This window comes from Pongo abelii, chromosome X, assembly GCF_028885655.2.
Source record: "Pongo abelii isolate AG06213 chromosome X, NHGRI_mPonAbe1-v2.0_pri, whole genome shotgun sequence".
Lineage (NCBI taxonomy): Eukaryota > Metazoa > Chordata > Mammalia > Primates > Hominidae > Pongo > Pongo abelii.
In genome coordinates this window covers 87888993-87899811 of record NC_072008.2, presented here as the reverse complement: position 1 = coordinate 87899811, position 10819 = coordinate 87888993, and positions in this window count along the sequence as shown.

The window sequence follows — 10819 nt, the reverse complement described above, 5'->3', positions numbered from 1 at the left end:
GCAGCCATGGGAGCTGTACCCTTCAGAGCCATGGGAGCAGAGCTGTCTCAGGTTTTGGGAGACCATCGATTGAGTCAGTGTGGCCTAGATGTGAGACAGGGAGTCAAGAGATTGTTTTGAAGCTTTACAATTTGATGCCTTCCCTGCTGTGTTTCAGACTTGCATGGGGCCAGTATCCCCTTTGTTTTCACCAATTTCTCTAATTTGGAATGGGAACATTTAGCCAATGCCTGTATCCCAATTGTATCTTGGAAGTAACTAACTTGTTTTTGAAATTACAAGCTCATAGGTGGAAGAGACTTGCTTTGCCTCAGATAAGACTTTGGACTTAGACTTTTGTGTTAATGCAGGAATGAGTTAAGAATTTGGAGGACTGTTGGGAAAGCATGATTGTGCTTTGACATGTGAAAAGAACATGAGATTTGGAAGGGGCCAGTGGGGGAATAATATGGTTGGCTCTGTGTCCCTACCCATATCTCATGTGGAATTTTAATTCCAAATTTTGGGGAAGAGCCCTAGTGGGTGGTGATTTTATCATGGGAGTAGGTTTCTCCCTTGCTGTTCTCATAATACTGAGTGAGTGTTCATAAAATATGGTTTAAAAGTGTGTGGCACTTCCCTCCTCACTCTCTTACTCTGCTGCCTCCCTGTGAAAAAGTTGCATGCTTCTCCTTCACCTTCTGCTGTGATTGTAAGTTTCTTGAGGCCTCTCTGTCATGCTTCCTGATAAGCCTGCAGAACTGTGAGTCAATTAAACCTCTTGTTTTCAATAAATTACCCAGTCTCAGGTAATTCTTCATAGTAGTGTGAGAATGGACTAAAACAGACCAATAATAAATAGTGGAATTGTGTCATTAATACAATGTCATCCAACAAAGAAAATTCTAAGATCAGATGGAATCACTGATTAAGAGTCTGCCAAATGGATAAAAAATACAAATACCCATCTTTCTTAAACTAGTTTAAAAAATTACACAAGGTGCATTCTCTCTAACTCACTTTATGATACCAGCATTATCCTGATGCCAAAACCAGACAGTACACAATAAAAAAGAAAACTATGAGGACAATATTCCTGATAAACATAGACACAAAAATGTTCAATGAAATATTATCAAATTGAATTCAAGAGCATATCAAAAAGATAATACACCATGATCAAATAAGATTTATAGTACTGATGCAAGAATGGTTCAACATATACAAATCAATTTATGTGATATATCACATCAACAGAACGAAGGTCAAAATCATATGATCATTTCAATAAATGCAAATAAAAGCATTTGTTAAAGTCCAACACTCTTTCATGATAACTACTCTTCAAAACTAGGCATACAAGGAACATACCTCAAAATAATAAAGACCATATACATCAAACCCACTGTGGGCATCATATAGAATGAGAAAAGGCCTTTCCTTTAAGTACGGTCACAAGACAAGAATGCCCACTCTCACTACTCTTATTCATTGTAGTATTGGAAGTCCTAGGCAGAGTAATTAGGCAAGAGAAATCAATAAAGGCACCCATAATGAAAAAGAGGAAGTCAAATTGTCCCTGTTTGCTAATGACATGATCACATATTCAGAAAAACCAAAAGACTCCACCAAAAACTCTTAGAACTGATAGACAAATTCAGTAAAATTGTAGTTTACAAAATCAACATACAAAAATCAATGGTGTTTCTACAGGCTAATAATGAAATAGCCAAGAAAGAAAGAAAGAAGGTCATCCCATTTACAATAGATACAAACAAAATACCAAGGAATACGTTTAACCAAAGAAAGTGAAAGATCTCTGCAAGAAAAGCTACAAAACACTGGCAAAAGTAATTGAAGAAGGTCAGGCACGGTGGCTATGCCTATAATCCCAGCACTTTGGGAGGCTGAAGCAGGCACATCACTTGAGGACAGGAGTTCAAGACCAGCCTGGCCAAAATGGAGAAACCCCGTCTCCATTAAAAATACAAAAATTAGCCAGGCGTGGTGGTGGGCACCTGTAATCCCAGCTACTTGGGAGGTTGAGGCAGGAGAACACTTGAACCCGGAAGGCAGAAGTTGCAGTGAGGTGAGATCACGCCACTGAACTTCAGTCTGGGCAACAGAGTGAGACTCTGTCACACACACACACACACACAAAGAAATATTTTGAAGAAGACACAAAACAAATAGCAAGAAACACCATGGTCATGGATGAAAAAAATACTATTTTTCGAATGACCATACAACCAAGGCAATTTACAGGTTTGATGCAATCTTTATCAAAATATTGTTATCAATTTTCACAGAAATAAAAAAACCCTAAAATTTATATGAAATAAAAAAAAGCCTGAATAGCTAAAGCAATCCTGAGAAAAAATGAACAAAGCTAGAGGCATCACACTACCTGACTTCAAAACATATTACAACACTATAGTAATTAAAAGAGCATGGTATCTATATGAAAATAGACACATAGACCCATGAAACAGAATAGCAAACACAGAAATTAATCCACATATTTACAGCCCACTGAGATTAAACAGAGGTTTGTCACAATGAAATAATCAATCAACAGAATGACGAAATGACCTCTTACATGGGGAGGAATATTTGCAAAATACTGAACAGACAGTAGATTAATGCCAAGAATAGAAAGGAATTCAAAGAACTCAGCAGAAAAACACACACACACAAATAATACCATTTAGAACTTGGAAAAGGACCTCAATAGATATTTCTCTAAAGAGAACATCCAAATGGACAAAAGATATATGAAACAAAATGCTCAACATCAATAATAATCAGGGAAATGCAAGTCAAAACCACTATCTATTTGCAAAACATTTTCATTACTCCCAAGCAGAAACTATGTACCCATTAAAAATAATTTTTCATATCTCCCTTCTTTCTCACCCCTGGTAACAGCTAATCAAATTTTCCCTTTATAAATTTGCCTGTTTTATATATATCATATAAGTGGAATCATACAATAGGTTTTTTTATGTCTGGCTTATTTCACTTAGCTTAATGGTTTAAAGTTCATCCACATCATAGTATGAATAAGAACTGATTAAATTTTATGGCTGAATGATTGTGTGTGTGTGCATGTGTGTGTGTGTGTAATTTTGTTTATCCATTCATCTCTTGAAAAGCACTTAGTTTGTTTCAAGATTTGGCTATCATAAATAATGCTACAACAAATATTTGCATATAAATATCTGTGTGAGTCACTCTTCAATACTTTTGAGTATATAACTAGAGGTGTAATGGCTGCATCATGTTATAATTTTGGGGATTTTTTTTGGAGAAACCATTAAACTGTTTTCCACAGTAGCTGCACCATTGTCAATTTTCACCAGTAATGTATGAGAGTTCCACTTGATTCACATTATTAAAGAAAATAGTTATCCTATTTTGTGAGTAGTGGCATCACATTGCAATTTTGATCGGTGTATCCCCAATGACTAATTATGTTAAGCACCTTTTTATGTGTATGTTGATCATTTGTATGCCTTCTTTAGAAAAATGTTTATCCAAGCCAGTTTCTCATAATGTAGATGGGTTTCTTATTTTTATATTCTGGACACTAAAACTTTATCAAGAATATCACTTGCAGAACTTTTGACTCATAATTTGTCTTTTCACTTTCTTAATAATGTCCTTTGATGAACAAAGTTTTCAATTTTGATGGAGTCCAATGTATCTATTTTTTGTAGCTTGTGCTTTTGGTGTTATAGCTAAGACTCTATTGTAACTCCAAGGTAATGAAGATTTAACTCTATGTTTTATTTGAAACATTTTTATGGTTTATTCCTTAAGTTTTGTTATTTATTTTGATTTAATTTTTCTATAAAGTATGAGGTAAAAGTTCACGTTTATTCTCCTACACATACATATTCATTTTTCCTGTCACCATTTGCTGAAGAGACTGTTCTTTCCTCCATTTAATGGTCTTAATACTGATTTCTCATCAGAAACCTTGGAGGCCAGAAAGTAGTGGGGTGATCAGTTTAATGCAAGGAAAGAAAATTAAAAAAAAAAAAAGCCCTGTCAACTCAGAATTATGTATGTGTCAAGACTCTCCTGCAAAAAATAAGGGAGGACATAAGACATTTACAGATAAACAAAATCTGAAGGAAATCATTTTCAGTAGACCATCTTTATAAAAATGCTAAGGCAATTCCTTCATACAACTATTATCTGCTCATAGAAATATAAATATAAAGAAATGTCTTCAGATTGAAATGTAAGAACTGTGTGTGGTAACTCAAAGGCATATAAAAATATAAAGAATTTCTGTAAATGTAAATACATAGACATATATAAAAACTATTATTATTGTAATTTTGGTTTTAAGACTGCTTTAAATTTTCCATGGTTTTGAAAAGACAAATGCATAAAATATAATTATAAATCTATGCTATTAGGTACATAATAAATAAAGATGTAACTTGTAACACAAATAACATAACATGGAAGGTGAGTAAAACAGTATAGGTATAAGTTCTATTAGTATGTGACTGAAGTTAAATTGGTATACATTCAAATTAGATTATTATAATTTTGGGATGCTACATGTAATCTTCATGGGAACCCCAAATAAAATATTGAATACACAAGAAATAAAATAAAAAGGGTGTAAAAATTTATAACTTCAAAGAATCCATTAAACACAAAATGAAGTAATGGAGGAAACAATGGAAAAATATATAAAATATATTTAAAAAATTAACAAAATGAAAAAAAACCTATTTTTTCCCTTATTAGTAATTACTCCAATGCAAAGGAATGCCCAGTCATTGAGGCTCATGACTTTAATCTCAGTGCTTTGGGAGGCCAAGGCAGGAGGACGGTTAAAGGAGAGGAGTTCAAAACCATCATGAGAAACATAGAAATACCCCATATCTAAAATAATAGAAATAAAAAATCATACAAATTAAACTTCCCAATCAAATGGCATAAAGTGGAAAAATAGATTAAAATACATGATTCAAATATATGCAATCTACAAATGCTGAACTTTCCTAGAACACAAATAGATTGACAATGAAAAGAATAAAAATGTATTTTATGTAAATACTGAACAAAAGAGAGTTGGAGTGGCTACACCAATAAGAGACAAAATAGTCTTTAAGTAAAAAATCACTACAAGAGACAAAGAGGAACATTATACATTGATAAAATACTAACTTATCAAAATACATGATGATTATGAACATATTTGCATCAAACAATAGAGTTCTGAAATATGAAGCAAATATTGGCATAACTGAAAATGGAAAAGGGGTTCTAAAATAGCAGCTGGCAACTTTAATACTCTACTCTTAATAATGGATACACAACCACAAAAAAAGAACAGTGTACTGGTACTGAATAATACACTATGGTATTCTCTAGATAAACAGAATTAACTGTATGTAGATGTATGTGTTTGTACACATGCTTACACACATAATGATATGGTTTGGGTGTGTCACCACCTAAATCTCATCTTGAATTTTAACTCACACATTTCCCAAATGTCATGAAAGGACCCTGGTGGAAGGTAATTGAATTATGGGGGCAGGTCTTTCCTGCACTGTTCTTGTGGTGGTGAATGAGTCTCATGAGATCTGACGGTTTTAAAAATGGGAGTTTCTCTGCACAAACTCTCTCTTTGCATGCCACTATCCAAATAAGATGTAACTTGCTCCTTCTTGCCTTGTTCCAGATTGTGAGTCCTCCCTAGCCATGTGGAACTGTGAGTCCAATTAAGCTTAAGCTTTTTTTTTTTTTTTTTTTTTTTGTATATTTCCCAGTTTTGGTTATCTCTTTACCAGCAGCACGAAAACAGACTAATACAGTGAATTGGTTCCAGTAGAGTGGGGAGTTGTTGAAAATGTGGGAGCGACTTTGGAACTGGGTAACAGACAGAGGTTGCAACAGTTCAGAGGGCTCAGAAGACAGAAAAATGTGGGAAAGTTTGGAACTTCCTAGAGACTTGTTGAATAGCTTTGCCCAAATTGCTGATAGAAATATGGACAATAAAGTCCAGGCTTAGGTGCTCTCACATGGAAATGAGGAACTTGTTGGGAACTGGAGCAAAGGTGACTTGTTATGTTTTAGCAGAGACTGGTGGCACTTGCCCCTGTCCTAGAGAATTGTGGAACTTTTAACTTAAGGGAGATGATTTATGGTATCTGGCAGAAGAAATTTCTAAGCAGCAAAGCATTCAAGATGTGACTTGGGTGCTGCTAAAGGCATTCAGTTTTATAAGGGAAGCGAGCATAAATGTTTGGAAAATTTGCAGCTGGACAATGTGATTGAAAAGAAAATCCCATTTTCTGAGCAGGAATTGAAGCCAGCGGAAGAAATTTGCATAAGTAACAAGGAGCTTAATTTTAATCTCCAAGACAATGGGGAAAATGTCTCCAGGGCATGTCAGAGGTCTTCATGGCAGCCCATCCCATCACAGGCCTGGAGGCCCAGGAGGAAAAAGTGGTTTTGTGGGCCATGCCCAGGGCCCCTGGGTTGTGTGCAGCCTAGGGACTTGGTGCCCTGCATCACAGCCCCTCTAGTTGGGGCAGAAAGGGGCCAACATAGAGCTCAGGCCACAGCTTCAGAGGGTGGAAGCCTCAAGCCTTGGCAGTTTCCATGTGGCATTAAGCCTGACAGTGCACAGAAGTCAAGAATTAGGTTTAGGGGACCTCTGCCTAGATTTCAGAGGATGTATGAAAATGCCTGGACTTCAGAAAATGCCTGGATGTCCAGGCAGAAGTCCGCTGCAAAGGCAGGGTTCTCATGGAGAACCTCTGCTAGGGCAGTGCAGAAGGGAAATGTGGGATTGGAGCCCCACACATAGTCCCTACTGGGGCACTGCCTAGTGGGGCTGTGAGAAAAGGGCTACCACTCTCCAGATCCCACAATGGTAGATCCACTGTCAACTTGCATCATGTGCCTAGAAAAGCCACAGACAACACCGGCCCATGAAACCTTCAGAGAGGCAGGCTGTACCCTGCAAAACCACAGAGGCAAAGCTACCCAAGACCATGGGAACCCACCTCTTGCATCAGCATGACCTGGATGTGAGACATGGAGTCAAAGGAGATAATTTCTGAGCTTTAAGATTTGACTGCCCCACTGGATTTCAGATTTGCATGAGGCCTGTAGCTCCTTTGTTCTGACCAATTTCTCATATCTGAAACAGCTGTATTTACCCAATGTCTGTAGCCCCATTGTACCTAGGAAGTAATTAACTTACTTTTGATTTTACAGGCTTATAGACAGAAGGGACATGCTTTGTCTCAGATGAGACGTTAGACTGTGGACTTTTGAGTTAATGCTGAAATGAGTCAAGACTTTGTGGGGCTGTTGGGAAGAAATGATTGATTTTGAAATGTGAGGACATAAGATTTGGGAGGGGCCAGGAGCAAGATGATATGGTTTGGTTGTGTCACCACCCAAATCTCATCTTGAATTGTAACTCCCACAATTTCCATATGTCATGGGAGGCACCTAGTGGGAGGTGACTGAATTATGGGGAATGGCCTTACTTGTGTTGTTCTCATGATAATGAATGAGTCTCACAAGATCTCATGGATTTAAAAATGGGATTTTCTCTGCACAAGTTCTCTCTTGGCCTGCCACCATCCACATAAGATGTGACTTGCTTCTCCTTGCCTTCTGCCATGATTGTGAGGCCTCCCCAGCCACTTGGAACTGTGAATCCAATTAAACCTCTTTCTTTTGTAAATTGCCCAGTCTCGGGTATGTCTTTTATCAGCAGCATGAACACGAACTTATACACATATATATATAAAAATATCTTTATCTATGTATCTATATAGAGAGACATACATTATAGATATAGATTTCTCTGTGGAGATTGATCTGTAGACTTATCTTTTTCTTTCTACACAGTCATTCCTAGGTAACTGTAGGGGATTTGTTCTAGGAACCCCTTGTATGGTTTGGCTCTTTGTTCCCACACAAATCTCATCTTGCAGCTCCCATAATTCCCATGTGTTGTGGGAGGGACCTGGTGAGAGATAACTGAATCATGGTGGCGGGTCTTTCCCATGCTGTTCTCATGATGGTGAATGGGTCTCACAAGATCTGATGGTTTTAAAAATGGGAATTTCTCCGCAAAAATCTCTCTTTGCCTGCTGACATCCCTATAAGATGTGACTTGCTCCTCCTTGCCTTCCACCATGATTATGAGGCCTCCACAGCCACGTGGAACTGTGAGTTCTCCATTAAACCTCTTTCCTTTGTAAATTGCCCAGTCTCAGTTATGTCTTTATCAGCAGCATGAAAACAGACTAATACACTCCCATAGATACCAAACTTCACAGATGCTCAGGTCCCTTGTAGAACATGACATAGTATTTGTCTATAACCTATGCACATCCTTCTATATACTTTAAATCTCTAGATTACTTATAATACCTAATACAATGTAAATGCTATGTAAATAGTTGTTATACTGTATTTTATATTATTTTTCTTTTTTTCTTTCTTTTTTTTTGAGATAGAGTCTCACTCTGTCACCCAGGCTGGAGTGCAATCGTGTGATCTCGGCTCACGGCAACCTCTGCCTCCCAGGTTCAAGCCATTCTCCTGCCTCAGCCTCCTGAGTAGCTGGGATTACAGGTGCCCACCACCACGCCCAGTTGATTTTTTATATCTTTAGTAGAGATGGTGTTTCACTATGTTGGTCAGGCTGGTCTCCAACTCCTGACCTCTTGATCCACCTGCCTCGGCCTCCCAAAGTGCTGGGATTACAGGCACTTTGGGAGTAATCAACGTGAGCCAACGTGCCTGACCATATTATTTTTCTTATTGTTTTCTTAGTGATTATTTTTTTCTTGAATATTTGTGATTCACAGTTGGTTGGATTAATAGATGCAGAAGCCACAGACATAGAGGGCCAATTGTTTGTGTGTGTGTGTGTGTGTGTGTGTGTATAAAATTTCTCTAGATAGATAGTAAATAAAGGAATAGATAGATTGATAGGCAAATACAAAGGGATTTCTTTCTGAAATCAGTCATATGATTGCAGAAGTGCAAGTTTAATATATTAGGAGTAGTCTGGCAGACTGGTGACCCAGGAAAAAGTTGTAGTCCATGTACAAAGGCAGTTTACTGGCAGAATTCCTTCTTCCTTGTGAGATGTCTGTTTTATTTAATTAAATCCTTCCATTAATTGATGATTCTCAGCCACAATAGAGGGTAATCTGCTTTACTCAAGTCTACTGACTTAAATGTTAATCTCATCCATAAAACGCCTTCAAAGAAACATCCAGAAAAATGTTTGATCAAATACCTGGACACTGTGGCCCAACAACGTTGACACAAAAAAGTAAACATTACAAGTCCTCCCCTTGTCAAACTGCCACCCATACACATCTCTGTACACCATACCTAAACTCTTAATAAAGACAATTAGAAGGCCATACTCCTGCCAAATATAATACAGCTATCTACATATGACTGAAAATGTACTAACTCCTTTCTCAGAAGAGAATGCAAAATCTTTGGAAAATGTTTACTCTTCTTCTTGATATCCCATAACTGAAATAATATGATGTAAAGTAAACAATATGTAAAACTATGATATAATGTAAATATATATTATGTTACATGATAAAAACATAACATAGAAGAAAACAAAGATTTATTTATACACATATTCATAACAAAACCAAATAAGACAATTACAATCACCATTTCTATAACTTGTCATGCAGTCATATCTGGTATTCATAACTACACATGCTGTATTTCCTTTGCTCTTAGAAAATACTTCAGCTGGTTGTAGTTTTTCTCCTGGGGACTGACACAAAGTTTCATTCCAGAAGTGTCTGGGCTATTAATAGTCTCTTCTTCACAATTCAGAGTAATGAGGAGCTCAAAGTGGCTGAAGAGCAATCTTAACTTCCAATTCAATGGAATTCTTGTGTCTTCTAGTAAAAGAATCCATCCCTTTGTAATTAAGACTTGTAAGATTATACAAAAAAAAATTGTTACAAGTGAGTCACTAGCGGTAATAGTTTTGCCATTCCCATTTCAACTTGTTGATTCCTGGACCTTTGAATCCTGGGTATGGGAGGAGCATTACAATATATTGGATGCTGTTTTAGATCATACACCATTTTCTGAAGAAATATGCCCCAGCGCTACATGGTATTTACTACTTAGATTGCACTGTCACAGAGTCTTCAAAAGACCATTTCATGGTTCTATTGGCCAGCTCCATAATTCTGGTGGAGAAAACATGGCAAGACCACTGAATCCTATGACAATAGTCTCAATGCTGTGCCTTCTTTGTTGTGAAGTTAGTTCCTTGAACTTAAGCAATTGTGTGTGGACTTCCATAAGAGTGCATAAGCCATGATGTAAGTCCATGGATGATAGTTTTGGGAGAAAACATTGCATAAAAGGAAGGCAAATTTATATCCACAGTAAGTGTATATTTTAGTATATATATATATACTGTGTATATATAGTAATATATACACAGTAAGTGTATATATTAGCAACAACAAAATACTGTCTTCCATGATGAAAGCAGTTCAATGAAATAAACCTGGCACCAGGTAGCTAGCTGATCACCCTGAGAAATAATTGCAATCTGAAACTAAAGGCAGTCTACTGGAAGGATTTCTTTTCCCCAGGATAAATTATTCTATTTTTATTGAGAGCTTCTCTTGATTATATGAGGCCCACCCACATTATAGAGGGTAACCTGCTTTACTCAAAATCCTCAAATTTAAATGTTAATCTAATCCAAAAAGAGCTCACCTTCATAGAAACATTCAGAATGATATTTGACCATGTGCTGGGCAGTTACCCAGCA